This window comes from Astatotilapia calliptera, chromosome 22 (genome assembly GCF_964374335.1).
Source record: "Astatotilapia calliptera chromosome 22, fAstCal68.1, whole genome shotgun sequence".
In the NCBI taxonomy this organism is placed as follows: Eukaryota; Metazoa; Chordata; class Actinopteri; order Cichliformes; family Cichlidae; genus Astatotilapia; species Astatotilapia calliptera.
In genome coordinates this window covers 22167069-22181736 of record NC_137442.1, presented here as the reverse complement: position 1 = coordinate 22181736, position 14668 = coordinate 22167069, and the positions used below count along the sequence as shown (strand labels likewise).

General features: G+C 40.9%; 1 protein-coding gene across 2 annotated transcripts in view; it reads right to left on the bottom strand.

Moving 5' to 3' along the window:
* Window positions 1-14668, bottom strand: part of rims3 (regulating synaptic membrane exocytosis 3) — a 52349-nt gene that overhangs the window by 36224 nt on the left and 1457 nt on the right. The gene's annotated exons all lie outside the window — the stretch shown is intronic.

Genomic DNA, 14668 nt, shown 5'->3' with positions numbered 1-14668 from the left:
TTGTTCACACTACAAATAAAATGTGACAGCAAACGCGCTCTAGTGTGAACCCTCAAAGCCGCCCGCGTGCGCAAAAGAAGACGTCACACACAACGCGCTCTGTTTAGACCCAGACCAAACAGTATTGTTTGACTGATGGCCCTTAATATAAAGACTTGTTTCCCAATTTTGCTTTAAGTTATAACGTTATTTTGTTATTTACATATGGCCTAATAATTATCCTTATTGCTGTTTTAGAGGAGCGGTGCTTCAAAGGATAGTTGCAGATTTCTGTCAGAACCTGCAGATTATACAGTACAAATAAAATGTTCACGTTTCTCCAACGTTGTCTTCCAAACAGTTTCACTAACATCTACACTGGATGGCCAGGAAGCATTCGCGATGACATAAAAGACGGATTTAATGCGACATGACCATTTAAACAGCAGTCGCTTCTAAAACATCAGATATGTATCGGATTCAGCACCGCATACGAAAGTGACCCAGTTCGGTGCACACCATTGTTTTTCTTGTGACATTACCAATAAGTTTGATGTGTCACATGGCCCTCTTCCTATTGAAAAAACAAAAGTTGTATCCAAGATGGCCGACTTCTAAATGGCCACCATGGTCACCACCCATCTTGAGGAGTTTGCCCCCTCACATATACTAATGTGCCACAAACAGGACTGATTGGAATGATTTTTTTCCCTTACAGTGTGCCATGATGTATCAAGCCAAACAAAATATAATACATTTAAAGTGGGTCAGATCATTTCAGTAATAAGTAATTCTTTTGTTCGTTTGTATACTGCAGTGACATGGTTACACCGCCTAACATTCTTTCAGTCTGTCTACTTCTAAAATCTAAGATATAATGTCACTGCTCAATATGGCACTATGCACCTGTCCCCATACAGCGTTTTCCTCAACCTACAGGCAGACTCAGAGCCCATCCATCCTCATCTCTATGTCAGACAGCTCCCTCGCCATATGTCTCTGTGCTCTCTAACTTCTCATCTCAAAGCTCATTTATTTCCCCTCCTGTCAGCAAACCACCCTCTCCGCCCATTCTGGTGGCTCTGAGCTCACCCTCCACACCTCAACATAACCCGTCTCCAGCCCGCAGAACCCCTAGCTTTCACTTATTAAAGTGCATCAGGTGGAGTCAAGTAAAAGTTTATATCTATAGTACATTTTAACAACCTCAATTGATCAAAGTGTTGTACATGTTATACAAAACATACACTAGACATAACAGTTACTAAATTAACAATAAATATACCGTACAACTCATCCGGTAAAATAAAGTGAATAAGACTGCTTAGTCAAAGCCAGGGTACCCTTCTCAACTGGAACTGAAAGCAAACGGGAATAAGTAGGTTTTCAACTTTATTTAAAAAACAAAAAACAAAAACCTCTTTCACTCCCCTAAGGTTAAATATGACTTAAAGTTAGCATGTCAAAACCAATTCACTGTTTCGTTCTTTACCTTTTTTTAGGCTTTTGTGCAAAGTCTTTTTCTGCCCTGTGCCTTCACATGTTTTTAACACAGATTAGAGAAGCATCCATTAAAATATGAATTTGATGGTCCTCTCATTTAGCTTTCAGTAACAACACAAAGCATGTTTACCGATGTTCATGTGTTTCACAGTTAACAGCTTATTTTGGTAGTTAACTGGTCAGAAAGGCCCATAAAAAAACAAGGAGAGCATTTATATATTCAATTGAGTTCAATTCAATTCAGTTTTACTTATATAGATCCCAACAACAGTCGCCTCAGGGCGCTTTATATTGTAATTAAAAGACCCTATAGTAATACAAAGGAAATCCTAACAATCAAATGACCCCCAATGAGCAAGTAGTTGGTGACAGTGTGAAGGAAAAAACTCCTTTTTAACAGGAAGAAACCTTGGGCTGAACCAGGCACCTGGAGGTGTAACCAGCTGGGGCAGAGAGGAGGAAAATAGGATCAAAGACACAACAGGACAAATGACAGATACACTTCATGTTTTGAGTCTTCCAGGTTTAAACTAATATCAGCTTCCAGAAAACCATGTAAAGAACCAAAAACAAAACTGGACTGTTTATAGGCAGCATAATTCAGCTGCTGAAAGAAAGCCCAGAGAAACAAAGGAGCGGGGGAAAAAACTTCTCTTTTCTCTTCCTCTCGTAAAATGCCACAACCTTGTAATTAGATATGGCTGAGCAATCCATTAATGGTCTCTTAAAAGTTGCTCTCTACTATGCAGACTACACTGGCCGTGCACTTAATTAATTGGCAATTTAGCAGCAGTGTAGATATTAAAGATTTACTGTACAGTAGGTGTGAGTGTGTCATCAGGTGACTCACCCCTCAATGTAAACTGACCCCGATAAACAATCTTACCTATTTTAACTTGTCTTTTCTCATCTGCTAATGCTGTTACTATTTACTCCCTCTGCTGATAGTTATTACTGTTTTTAGTTAGCTTATATTATTTTCTAAGAGACATATCTATTTTCATGCATCCTTGCCAAAAGCTTTTGGCTGAATTTTCCCACATGGGACAGTGAAGGGTAAAGTGAGCTAGATCACAACTAAATTAATATGGGGGAGTATATTAATTAAGACAGTGTTGTTCATTTGATATCAGTCAGATGACATCAGGCATTTAGAGGCACACAATACACAACTTACACTATGACAACCAGATGTTAACTATAAAGAGCGTGTATATTACTGAAGTGGATAACAGCTGTCCTGGCTAACAGCACTTTTTGGTTCATTTTAGAGATGACATGATACCACTTTTTTATCTCAGATACCGATACCGATATCATAAATTTGGATATCTGCCGATACCGATATGAATCCGATAGTGTTTTTTTAATCAATAAAACTGTTTTTTAATATCTTGCTGCATTTTGTATAAGTTCATACTCAAATTTAAAAAAAATAACTCTAAAGATATTCTGTTATACCTGTATGCAAAAAAATACACTGCACCCAAAATATTTCATAATTCAGCAATACTGATCAGTCTAATAAACTTAAACCTACACCATCCTCCCTATTCTGGTATTTTAAAGAGTAATTAGCGTAAATATTAAGCAACCTAACTAACAGGGTTCCAACTCCCAGCAACAAAAAAAAAAAGGGAACCACCCCCCACGCTCCACCTCATGATGCTTAATCAACGTAATCAACCTTAATTTGATGCAGTGTGAAAAAAAATGCACAGAAATCAATTATTTTTCAAGAAATATTAAATAGATTCAACATCTTTCTTCTACAGAATTGCAGACTGCACAGTTGTTGCCTTCCCAAAGGAAACTTAATAGTTACTATATACAGTAATGGACTTCTATTCATTTTACATCAAATTAAAACTTTGGGTGTAAGATTCAGATAATTATTTAATACAAGCGAGAATAAGAAAGAAAAGTATGTATTTTTGCCCCCTTTTCCCTGTTAATGCCCTACCTGCCCCCTTGGCTAAACTTTGCTAGATCCGCCCCTGCACAGTTACCAGCCGTCAGCTACGTAGAAAAGGATCCTGGTGTAGAAAGTAATATTAAATAGATTCTAACAACAGCTTATCAAGGTTAAACGTGCTGCTGTTGTTTATCCGCTGGTTTCCTCTTTCTGGTGCAAAGTGGGTGATAAACAAACAAGAGAGACGGAGTCGCGACAGAAAAGCCGATCAGCTGATCATTGATCAGTTTCACGATTGAAGTAGCAGCACGAGAGGGAGGGAGACAGAAGAAGCAGTCGATCCATATATCGGTTGTTAAGCTTAACGTGGGAATGCTTTACAAACATTCAGAGATGAACTTACACACTTGCTTTACTTCTCTCTGGGATAACTTTGTCGGAGATGAAATGCCGGGTTGGTAGCAAGGCTCCAAATGCTCAACCAGACCACCGACAGGTCTTGCACGCCACAGCCGCTCTATCACGTGATGCATACTGCTCCGACGTGCTAAGGTTATGAGCCGAGTTACGCCATGTCACAAGTTTTGTGAGGTGCTTTCGTTATATTTAATGGATCGGATTACATTTTTTATTTCTCTGCGATATCCGATCCAGTAATTTAGGCCAGTATCGGACCGATACCGATATGTAATATCTGATCGGTCCATAGTTCATTTCATTATAAATTAAGGAACTGTGCAGATAAAATTCCATCCAGCACAGAAATTGATATCTGAATTCTGACTAAAGGAACAACATGCCAACTGATTAAAAACAAAAAACAAAAAAAAAAAACAGAATCTGAGTTTGTCATTGTTCCCTGTGTCTCCTCGGGATGTTGTTGTTGTAATCTCTCTCTCTTGCTCTCCTCTGCCAGGGTGGAACTCATTGCGGGTTCCAGCAAATAATCACGCACCTGCTTCTTGTTCTCCGGACACTCCAGCTACTACTTAAGGTGATGGCTCAGTGTTTCTCATCGCTGGATCGTTACGACACTTGTCGGTGTAACCCCATCCCTTTCTTGTGTATTCTCATTCCCGGTGTTTTTCCTGGCTTCCAGTCATGTTTTCTAGTCTATAGATCTTGCTGGACCCGTCCCCGTTTCCACCCCTGGAGTTGTGACTGTGAGCGTGAGTGTCTTTGTACAAGAACCATACAAGGACCATGTTAGGCAAATTCTCCAGCAGCTACTTGAGAATAAACTGTTCATTAAGGGGGAGAAGTGCAAATTCCATGTTGAGACTGTTCCTTTCCTGGGGTATATCATTGAGGAGGGGAACCTGAAACCGGACTCCGTCAAGGTTCAAGCTGTTGCTGAATTGGCCCGAGCCCACAGATAGCAGGCAGCTCCAACGTTTTCTCGGTTTCTTTAACTTTTATCGTAGATTCTTTTCGTGACTTTAATAAAATTGCTTTTCCTCTAACCCACGTAACCTCTCCTAAGATTTCTTTCCAGTGGGATTAGGATGCCCAAGCTGCCTTCACACTTCTCAAGGAGCACTTCGCCTCAGCTCCCAACTGGATCTGGGTCTCCAATTCAAGGTGGAAGTAGACACTTCCAACTCGGGGGTGGATGCCATGCTCTCCTAACAAAAGGATGGAGTAAGCTCCCTCCATGTGCCTTTTTCTCTCACCATTTGTCCCCTGTAGAACACAACTACGACATGGGAGATCAGCGTTGCTGGCAATAAAATTTGCCCTGGAGGACTCGAGACCCGGCTCAAGGGCACGGTCCAACCTTCATCTCATGGACGGATCACAAAAAGCTAGCGTACCTACAGTCCGCCAAACTGTTAAACCCCCGGGCAAGCCAGATGGACCCTGTTTTTCACCGGTTTCCATTTTTCTATTACCTATAGGCCAGGTTCTCATTATGTGAAACCGGACACTCTATCCCAGCTCGTCTGATTGGGTCCTTCTCTGAGGACCCAACTGACACTGCACCCATCCTGCAACCTACCTACACCATTGGGACCATTGCATGGGAAATTGAGTCATCGTTCCAAGAAGCACAGGGACCAGGCCACTGGCATGCCTCTGTCTTCTCTATAAAATGGACTATGGATTCCAGGCCACGGGGGGAGAGGATTTCAGTATCTGGCGGACTGGGAGGGCTATGGCCCTGAAGAACACTCCTGGATTTTGCGGTCAGTGGTTCTGGACAAAACCAAGCTTTGAGAGTTCCACCCCTGCATCCTGGCAAGAATGATGGGTCGCCAGCAGGCTCCCATTTAAGTTCGGGGGGTACTGTCATGGTTCCCTGTGTCTCCCCAGGCATGTCTTTGCTGAGTGGTGTGTGTGGCCGAAGAAGAGTGTGCCCCCCCACCCCACCACCACCACCAAGTTTTCACTCACACTTTGTATATGGCACCTGGTGATTGTGTAAATTTTTTGCAACATCAACAGAGTTCTGCGCCTGAGTCCGGTCATTCATTGTGACAGAGTTTTAAACACATGCAAATCTAAAATAGGTACAAACCTATTCTTCTCCTTTCCACCATCACATTTGTATTCTTAGACTCTAATAAGAGTGGCTTAGCATGAATCACCGTTCAAAATAATCCTCATTTACCATAGATTGGGTGTTGGTGCAGCAATGCCATTCTTGCAATATCTCAAATAATCCATTTTAGATCCTCTCCCTTTAAGCCAGATTTCTTCTGACTGGCTGCCCTGGCAAACAGAAGGTCTGAACAGCAGGTTGATCATCCATCTGCACTTGCAGCTAGAGTTGTGTGCCTGAGATGAGCATTTTAAGGATGTTCCTCACCCTCCTTAACATCATGCAGAGCCAAGAGTAACAGGAAAAACTGTCTGAATTTGAGTCTTCACAGTAGTTGGAAGAATTAGCTTTTTACTCACAGGGATTAGTTACACATCCATCATTTTCTCTAAACTGAACACCCACATAAAGAACAGTATGTAGGCCTATATATATGGTAGAAAATAATAAAAATTGAATAACATTGTCGCTTTCAACGACTTAGTATATTAGTTTCTTCACCAGCTGAAACAGCATATCCTGATCATACACTTTGTTTTGTACATCCTGGTAAGTAATGAAGAATGAAAAGAAATATGAAAGAAATTTAGTACACAAGGGCAAGGCAGCACCATTAAAGCACTTCGTCTTGGGGCCACTATGGAAACTTCCCAGGTTATGATATTGTACGTGTGAACCCCAGCGCCTGCTGCCATTGTATTATACCAGACCTTATGCCGTGTGTGTGTGGGTTAGGGGAGTACTGTATCTCTGTGATCATAAGGGGTCTGTGAAGGCGAGGAAACAGAAGGCCGGTTATACAGCTACACACAGAGGAGAGCGTAAGACTGCCAAGCTGTGGGAAGACTGGGAGCCAAATGGATCACACACGTAATCGCACACAGAGAAACGCAGCATAGTGCAAACACACATATGCTGTGCTGAACGTATGTGCCAGAGTGGGGCAAAAGACAGAACCAAAGTATTGAATGACATAGGGTGTTGACACTGATGTCTTGGCTGCTGGTCTTGAGCTAATATCCAAATCTTCTGTGAACCACTCGGCTCACACACTCAGATCCGATTTCTTCAGTCTCACTTCGACTTGAAAAAGTACAAAGTATCAGAAGGCACGCTGACCAATAAGTGAGAGCACCACTCAATATTCACAAATTTCCATTTCACACTTTGCAGAGCAATATTATGCCTGATGCACACAGACACAAATCTGAATCAAATGCTAACAGCCATGAAATGAACAGAAAAGAGAAAGCTTTTCGCTTTCCCTCTCCCGTTGGCCCAATCAAATTTTTATCCAATAAAATCTTTAATGAGGTGAGTCACCAAGTCACTCCCTCTACATCACCTTGTGACAGCAGACATAAATTCGATTCGTCACACCACGTTTTCGCACAAACTGCTGAAATCATGTTGAATCGGCTGCGGCAGGGAAGCAAAGCTTTGAATTTTCCCCAATCACTGCTACAATTACAGCTCAAATTAGCCTGTCGGAGGTTGTTAACAATGAAATGTGGCATTAAAAAGTGCACATCTGTAAGCAAACAGATGGATGACACTGTGTCTTACTACCATCAGGCAAATGTCAGCCAATGACCAACATCTCTTTAAAGTTTGTTTTTAATTGCAAAAAGAAATATTTGTGATTAAAAACAAATTGATGATAATACAGAAAAAGCACAAAAAATGTTAGGTATTAAACAAAATGGAAATTTAGCTTTTTCTCTACCTCAAATAAACAAATTGCTTAATATAGATGGCCAATCTATATACAATGGCCAGCAGGGGGCGACTCCACTGGTTAACAAGAGAGGTTCAATTGCATGGAAGGTTGTGAGAAAATTATGCTACTTTATGAATTCAGGACTTCAGCAAACATTTTCCTGATGAGCTCTTAGATTAAAATCTTCTTTAATAAAGTCTAATGTTTGCTTTGTAGCAAAGTGACCCATTCAGAGCAAAAAACAGACTCTAAATGGTATACGATAAACTTTAAGGTATAGCCCACTTCCAATCGATAAGTTGCGTCCTCGTGGACATCCAGTTCAGCAGTTAGTTTTGCTCGTAGATACGAAGGATGTACGGGCAAAACTAACTACGAAGGACTTGCCAATCAGTTTTTCTGTGAAGCGCATTTTGTTTTTTTGGGGGTTTTTTGGTTTTTTTTTTTGGGGGGGGGGGGGGGGTTACAGTGCATAATGGATACATCTCACTAATCAAACTAACAAGCAGCAGCTGCAGCTTATCAGCTCTGCCAACCTTCTAAATGTTCAAAATATCAAAAAAAAAACTGCACAGGTTGGTGTTAAAATATATTAAATATTCACTCACTCATCCCCACTTTTCCAAACCTATTTCTCTATCATTGAGCTAGAAACATTAGACTTTCATTGAATTAAACACCTTGTCCTGGATTTGAGCCCACAGCTTTTTGGATGAGGCTCATATCATCATCGCATGCCCCACAGAAGCCTCACTAGCTCACAGGGTTTCTCTCTACGCACCGCCATGGGAAATCTGGTGTGAAAACAAGACACACTTTATCACTGCGCTGTCTTCTTTATCTGCCTGTAGTGACAGAAGCGAAATAAACTTCTTTTAATCATTATGTTTATCGTAAAAGCTGTTTGGTAGAAGACAGTCCATTTCCTCGCCGTTTCCCTTGTTGCACTACAAAGGTTGACCCTAAATCACTTTCCACTTTCATCTCTCACTGTAACCTGCAATCTGTCCAGCACTGGACTATTCTCGTTGCACTCTCTTTCTCTTTTCATCACCATCAAAAGAAGGATGCAGAGTTACTCAGTCAGCAGGGGGATGGAGAGCCAGCAGAAAATAGAAAAATAAAAGTCGGAACGGCTGGGCTGAAAGGAAAGTGGGTTAAGAGGGACGTGATGGATGAGACGGCGAGCTTTCCTGACTCATGGCCTGCTTTTGCTGGTGACTAATGTGGCCAGTGACATCTTTCTCACTATCCCTCAGCCCCCACGCCCCTCTGTCTCATCCCACCTGGGACACTGGTAGTCTGCCTGGGGCGGAGTATCACATAGGATCTCACCCAGCTCAACATGTCAAATCACCAAGTTCCAACTTAGAATGCAAGGGCTTGTGTTGTGAGGTTTTCGAGGGCTGCAGTAGGTCTGTAGAGAGATAGCTAGGTTTAACCAAAGCACAGCTTTCTGTCTTATTTACAGCTAAACATTTTAAAGGGATGTGTGCAATGGAATGCATACAGATCCTCCAGGAAGACAGGATAAGAGTTACATGTTTATCTTATATATATATATATATATATATATATATATATATATATATATATATAAATATATATATATATATAAATATAAATATAGAGTGGGGCAAAAAAGTATTTAGTCAGCCACCGATTGTGCAAGTTCCCCCACCTAAAATGATGACAGAGGTTTGCACCAGAGGTACACTTCAACTGTGAGAGACAGAATGTGAAAAAAAAATCCATGAATTCACATGGTAGGATTTGTAAAGAATTTATTCGTAAATTAGGGTGGAAAATAAGTATTTGGTCACCTCAAACAAGGAAAATCTCTGGCTCTCACAGACCTGTAACGTCTTCTGTAAGAAGCTTTTCTGTCCCCCACTCGTTACCTGTATGAATGGCACCTGTTTGAACTCATCATCTGTATAAAAGACACCTGTCCACAGCCTCAAACAGTCAGACTCCAAACTCCGCCATGGCCAAGACCAAAGAGCTTCCTTTAATTTTTTTTTATTATTTTGTTGTTTTAGCAACATTAAATTTAAAAACTGTACTTTTGAGTTAAAATATATATTTATAATTTTAATAGATGACAAATTAAAAAGGCATGAACATTTTTTTGTAATGAAAAAATATCAAACCGTGACACCAAAGTATCGAACCGAACCGTGAATTTTGTGTATCGTTGCACCCCTTCTTTTTTTTTTTAGCTAGACCTAAATGTTATTCTTGTTTTGCTGATATAAATGATTTCTTAATAATAATAATAATGACTATTATTATATTTCAGGGATTTATTTTTATCTGCAGCTGAATCCATACTGTGTTTTTACAACATAACATGCAATCAATTATTATGTTTTATTATTATAAAATGACAATCCTAGGTTTCTTCTAAGGTTTATCACAGTTCGGGTTCCTCTTCTTTTTCTTCTAAATGTGTGTCAAGCAGCAGTGCTGAAACTAGCTCGTGACACAGAACATCACCACTTTGGTGGGGAAAGAACCTGAGTCAGTGTGAGGTTGAGAGATACTGGCTGGATACAGTCAAGCTCACCTCAATTCATGGCTTGGGCTCTGGAGCTAGCGTCCTGAAGAGAGGCCGAACTCTAATAAGAAGACCTTCAGTTCCCACATTCAGCTTTGACAGCATTCCGAGGGAGGCTGGGGACACTGAATCTGAATGGACCACGTTCAATGGCTCAGGAAGCTACACAGAGCTGGCCATCAGAAGTGATGAGAGCCATTAAACGGAATAAAGGGTCCTATCAAGGTTGGTTACCCTACAGGACTCCAAAGACAGCTGCCAGATACCAGCAGGCCAATCAAAGTGCAGCTCTGGTAGTAGCTAAAGCAAAAAGTCAGGTATGGGAGAAGTTTGGCCATAGAGCCAGACTGTCAGTTGGCCTTGAAGCGATTCTGTCAAATCATCACACAACTCGGGAGGCGGAAGCAATGCTCTGCCCACACAGTGTTAATAGTGCAAGTGGGATATTGCTGCTCACAGTAGAGCCAATTCTTCTACACACTGAAAGAAGCTAGTTGAGGTGGTTTGGGCACCTGACTAGGATGCTCCTAAGCACTTCTAGAGTGCGGTGTTTTAAGTATATACCACCAAAAGAAGGCCCTGGGTTAGACTCAGGAGATTATGTGGAGAGATTGCTGGAGAGATTATACTGTATCTCTCAACTGGCCTAGGAATACTCCATTGGCTAACCTGAAGGAGTGTGGCTGAGGAGACAGAGATCTGGGCTGCAGCTGCACAACCCAGTGCTTGATAAATAGCAGATAGCAGGTAGCTGGATGGATGGATAATTGGGCCAAAAAATGAATACACAGACACTAATGGATAGTAAAAGTTAGTGTTGGATTAAATACTCATTTGCAACAGTACTGTTACCGACACTGCCATCTTCGCTCCTCTAACTGACACACAACTGCCCATAACATCACTGCACACAGGCCAGAACACTGGTCTTTCAACCTGGACAATTCCCTCACTGTGTCATGAAAAATGTAAACTTCAAAAATATAGGTCAAAAACCCCCATCACATCCATATGGGCTGACCTCTTCTGGGCAAGGTTCAGTCCAAGTATGCAAAATAATCTTATATAACACCTTAGTGTCTCAGTGGTAAGTCCAGTTTGGAGTGGGAGGTGAGGCGCGAGTCAAGCCAAACAATAATCGTCAGCCAATCACAACCACCGCCATTGATGACACATACCAGTTGGCTAGTGAATTGTGCCCCACAGATGGCTGTCCACGAGTGCACGCAGCGACATACGGTGCAACAATAACACACATATAAATAAGCACCCAGACACGCACACCGGAGCCTGTTCATTGCTATGATAAGTGTCTAGCTCTGCCTCTTGGTTGTTTTCATTTGATTTTCATTTCAAAGAGCACCAGAACCAGCAGCGGGCAGCTACAGATCTGAAGTGTGATCAGATGTGTCAGTGCATTTATGAGTGTGTGTGTGTTGCACTGCACTTTGCCTTTGCCCTTTCCAGCTATTGGTTTTTAGTATTGTGTGTGTGTGTGTGTGTGTGTGTGTGTGTGTGTGTGTGTGTGTGTGTGTGTGTGTGTGTGTGTGTGTGTGTGTGTGTGTGTGAGCTGAGGCTCTTTGATGGAAGATGATATAGTGCACAAAAGTCAGGCTGGCCTTTGGAGCAGCTCATCTGATAATATGTGATGCTACTCTCCCCACCACTAAGACTCAAGACTATGCACAATCATACAATTGTGTTCACAACTTTACATAATATGATGGTAATTTGAGACTTTTATTCATTTCTTTCAACTTTTCTTTGTCCACAGTGAAATTATTGTACAGCAGACATGTTTACTGACTTAGTGGCTTATTTTGGATTTTCTCAAATCCATACAGTATACAAACGGACGTATTCAAACAGAAGTTTGCATACAGGCTCAAACATATACATAAACTTACTCAAAATCTTTCATTAAATTGTGCTGGATGTTCTACAAGAACTAGTCCAAGGTCATCAGTTTGAATAATGGTGTGTCAAAGTTATTCGGACGCGTCTCCACTTTGCCCAGGTCTGGCAAAAGACTCAAACTGTCACCCTCAGATGAGAGGAAATTTGTTGGGATGTTAAGGAACAACCCAGAAACCACCAAGACTAGAGCCTGCCATGAACCGAAAACTGTTGGAACGCCAGCATCACTGTCCACAGCGAAGCAAGGTTAACAACGCTGACTGAGAGGGTACTCATCATTTTATGGTCAGAAAAGAGACAGATTGATGTTTCTGGCCACAATGACAAGAGATATGTTAGGAGGAATAAAGATGAGGCTGTACTAACTGTCAAGCATGGTAGCGGTAGCATCATGCTCTGGGGCTGTTTTGTTGATATTCATACACTGCACAAAGTGGATGGAATAATGAATAGTAATCAACGACTAGACGAAACTTGGAAAAAACTGTGCGTTCCAGCAGGACAATGAACCGAAACACACATCAAAACTGGTTTGTGACTGGATTAAACTTCTGGAATGGTCTTCCTAAAGTCTTAACCTCAATCCTACAGACTATGCTTGAAATCCAGGTCCATGTCACGGTTCTGGGTCGGTTCGACCCAGCATTTTGAGTTTATTATGTTTTGATTTATTTTTGAATGATCGTTTTGTTACTCTTGTGCTTTGTTGATCATTATTATTATTATTATTGGAATTCTATGTGTCTGTTTATTCATGTTTTAGGAATTGTCCTTCGGTTGTGTCTGTATAGTATAGTTCAAGTTCCATGTGTCATTTTCTGTCTATCTCTCAGTGTCGTGTCTGCGTCCTTGTGTAGTGTTTTCTTGTTTCCTGTTTTATTGTGAAGGTCGGCGTCTCATGTGAGTGTGTTCAGGTTTGTCTCGTCTCGTTAATTACTCCCAGCTGTGTCCACCACCTGTGTGTAATCTCCCTGTGTTTCTCTGTGAGTATTTAAGTCGCGTCTCCTGTCATTGTAGTTGCTGGTCTGTCTGTGTATCCACCATGTCTCACTCGTGTGTTTTCCCTGCTGTCCGTCGTCATTCTCCGCTGCTCATCCTCCGCTGCTCATCCTCCTTCATGTTCATGTCCTGGTTTGTGTTCACTAGTTTAGTTGTTCTCAGTTTAGATAGCCTTCTGTTCCTTTTGCCGTTTGCCCATTTTTATTTTGTGTTTAATAAACCACCCTCACACCTTTACAACTGCCTGCGTTTGGATCCTCCTTTATTTGCGAGTGAGATGAGTTCATGGAAATCACTGTATGTAAACTTCTGAGCACAGCTATATATTTCATCCAAGTAAATATTTTACAATAAGAGGCTTTTGTTCCATCCCAGACTTGCAGCTCAAAAGCTGCTTGGAAAGCCACACCCAACCAAATCTGGAGTAAAACTGTGACACGAGCACATGAATACTTCATAAGCAGACATGTGAGCTAAATGGCAGCTTTTGAGGATATAAAATGGGATGAGTGATCCTTGGTCTCTCTTAAATCGGTACAGAATAGCAAATTTATGAAAACTGGCTTCTGTGAATGTGTGAGTTCAAATTAAATGGAAGTACAGGGCCACAGCTTTCCACAGCACAAGTTTCAGTCTTTTTAAGATTTTATTTACTCAGTTGCGTTTCATTGGATTATTCAAAGGATCGAGTCTGAGTCACGGTAGCATTTTAAGAGTTAAGCATGAGGATAATTATTCTCTTTCTCCTTGAAACAGGCCGAGAAGATACAGTCCTTTAGTGCCAGTTAATGCACTTACTCGCTCTCGCTTACTCATGCTTAATACTAACAATTACAAGTGTCACAAATATCAAACTGCCTTCATACTATTCCCTTCACACGATTGAGAGAAAGTCAAAGTACAGCTACTTTGAAACCAAAGACTCTTTATTTTAAAAGGCCTTAGAAGTGTTAGAGACAAAACCTTTTTCTTTCCATCACTGTCTCATGCTTCAGAAATATAATATCTTCAGTTTTAAAAATGTTTAAATATTTACTTTTGCTTGTTCTTTTTATAAGATCCTACATGGACTTGCTCCACCCTCACTGAGTGAGTTCATCATGTTTAAATCCAATATCAGTGGAAGAGTAATCAGATCCTCTACTAGAAGGGATTGTACAGTACCTTTGGTATCTCACTACCTCTGGCAAAGATACTGAGATGTGGAATGGTATTCCAGCTGTATTAAGAGAATGGACTTCCTTCAACACATTTAAAACTAATCTCAAACGATGGCTAAACAGGAATCAGATTTGCAATCACTAGTTTTATATTAATATGTGTTATTTTTAATGTTACATATTTTGGGTTTCATTGTAATATAACATTTTGTGCTGTAATTTCATGTATTTGTTGTCTGGACTAGATTGTTGTACACTGTCTGAGGGTTTGCTAAATTCCGTATTTATTGTTTTTGTCTGACCTGCCAGGTGCTACAGATGTAAATTTAGCCTGTTGGCTAACTCTGGCATATTTACATTGATATATGTTCAT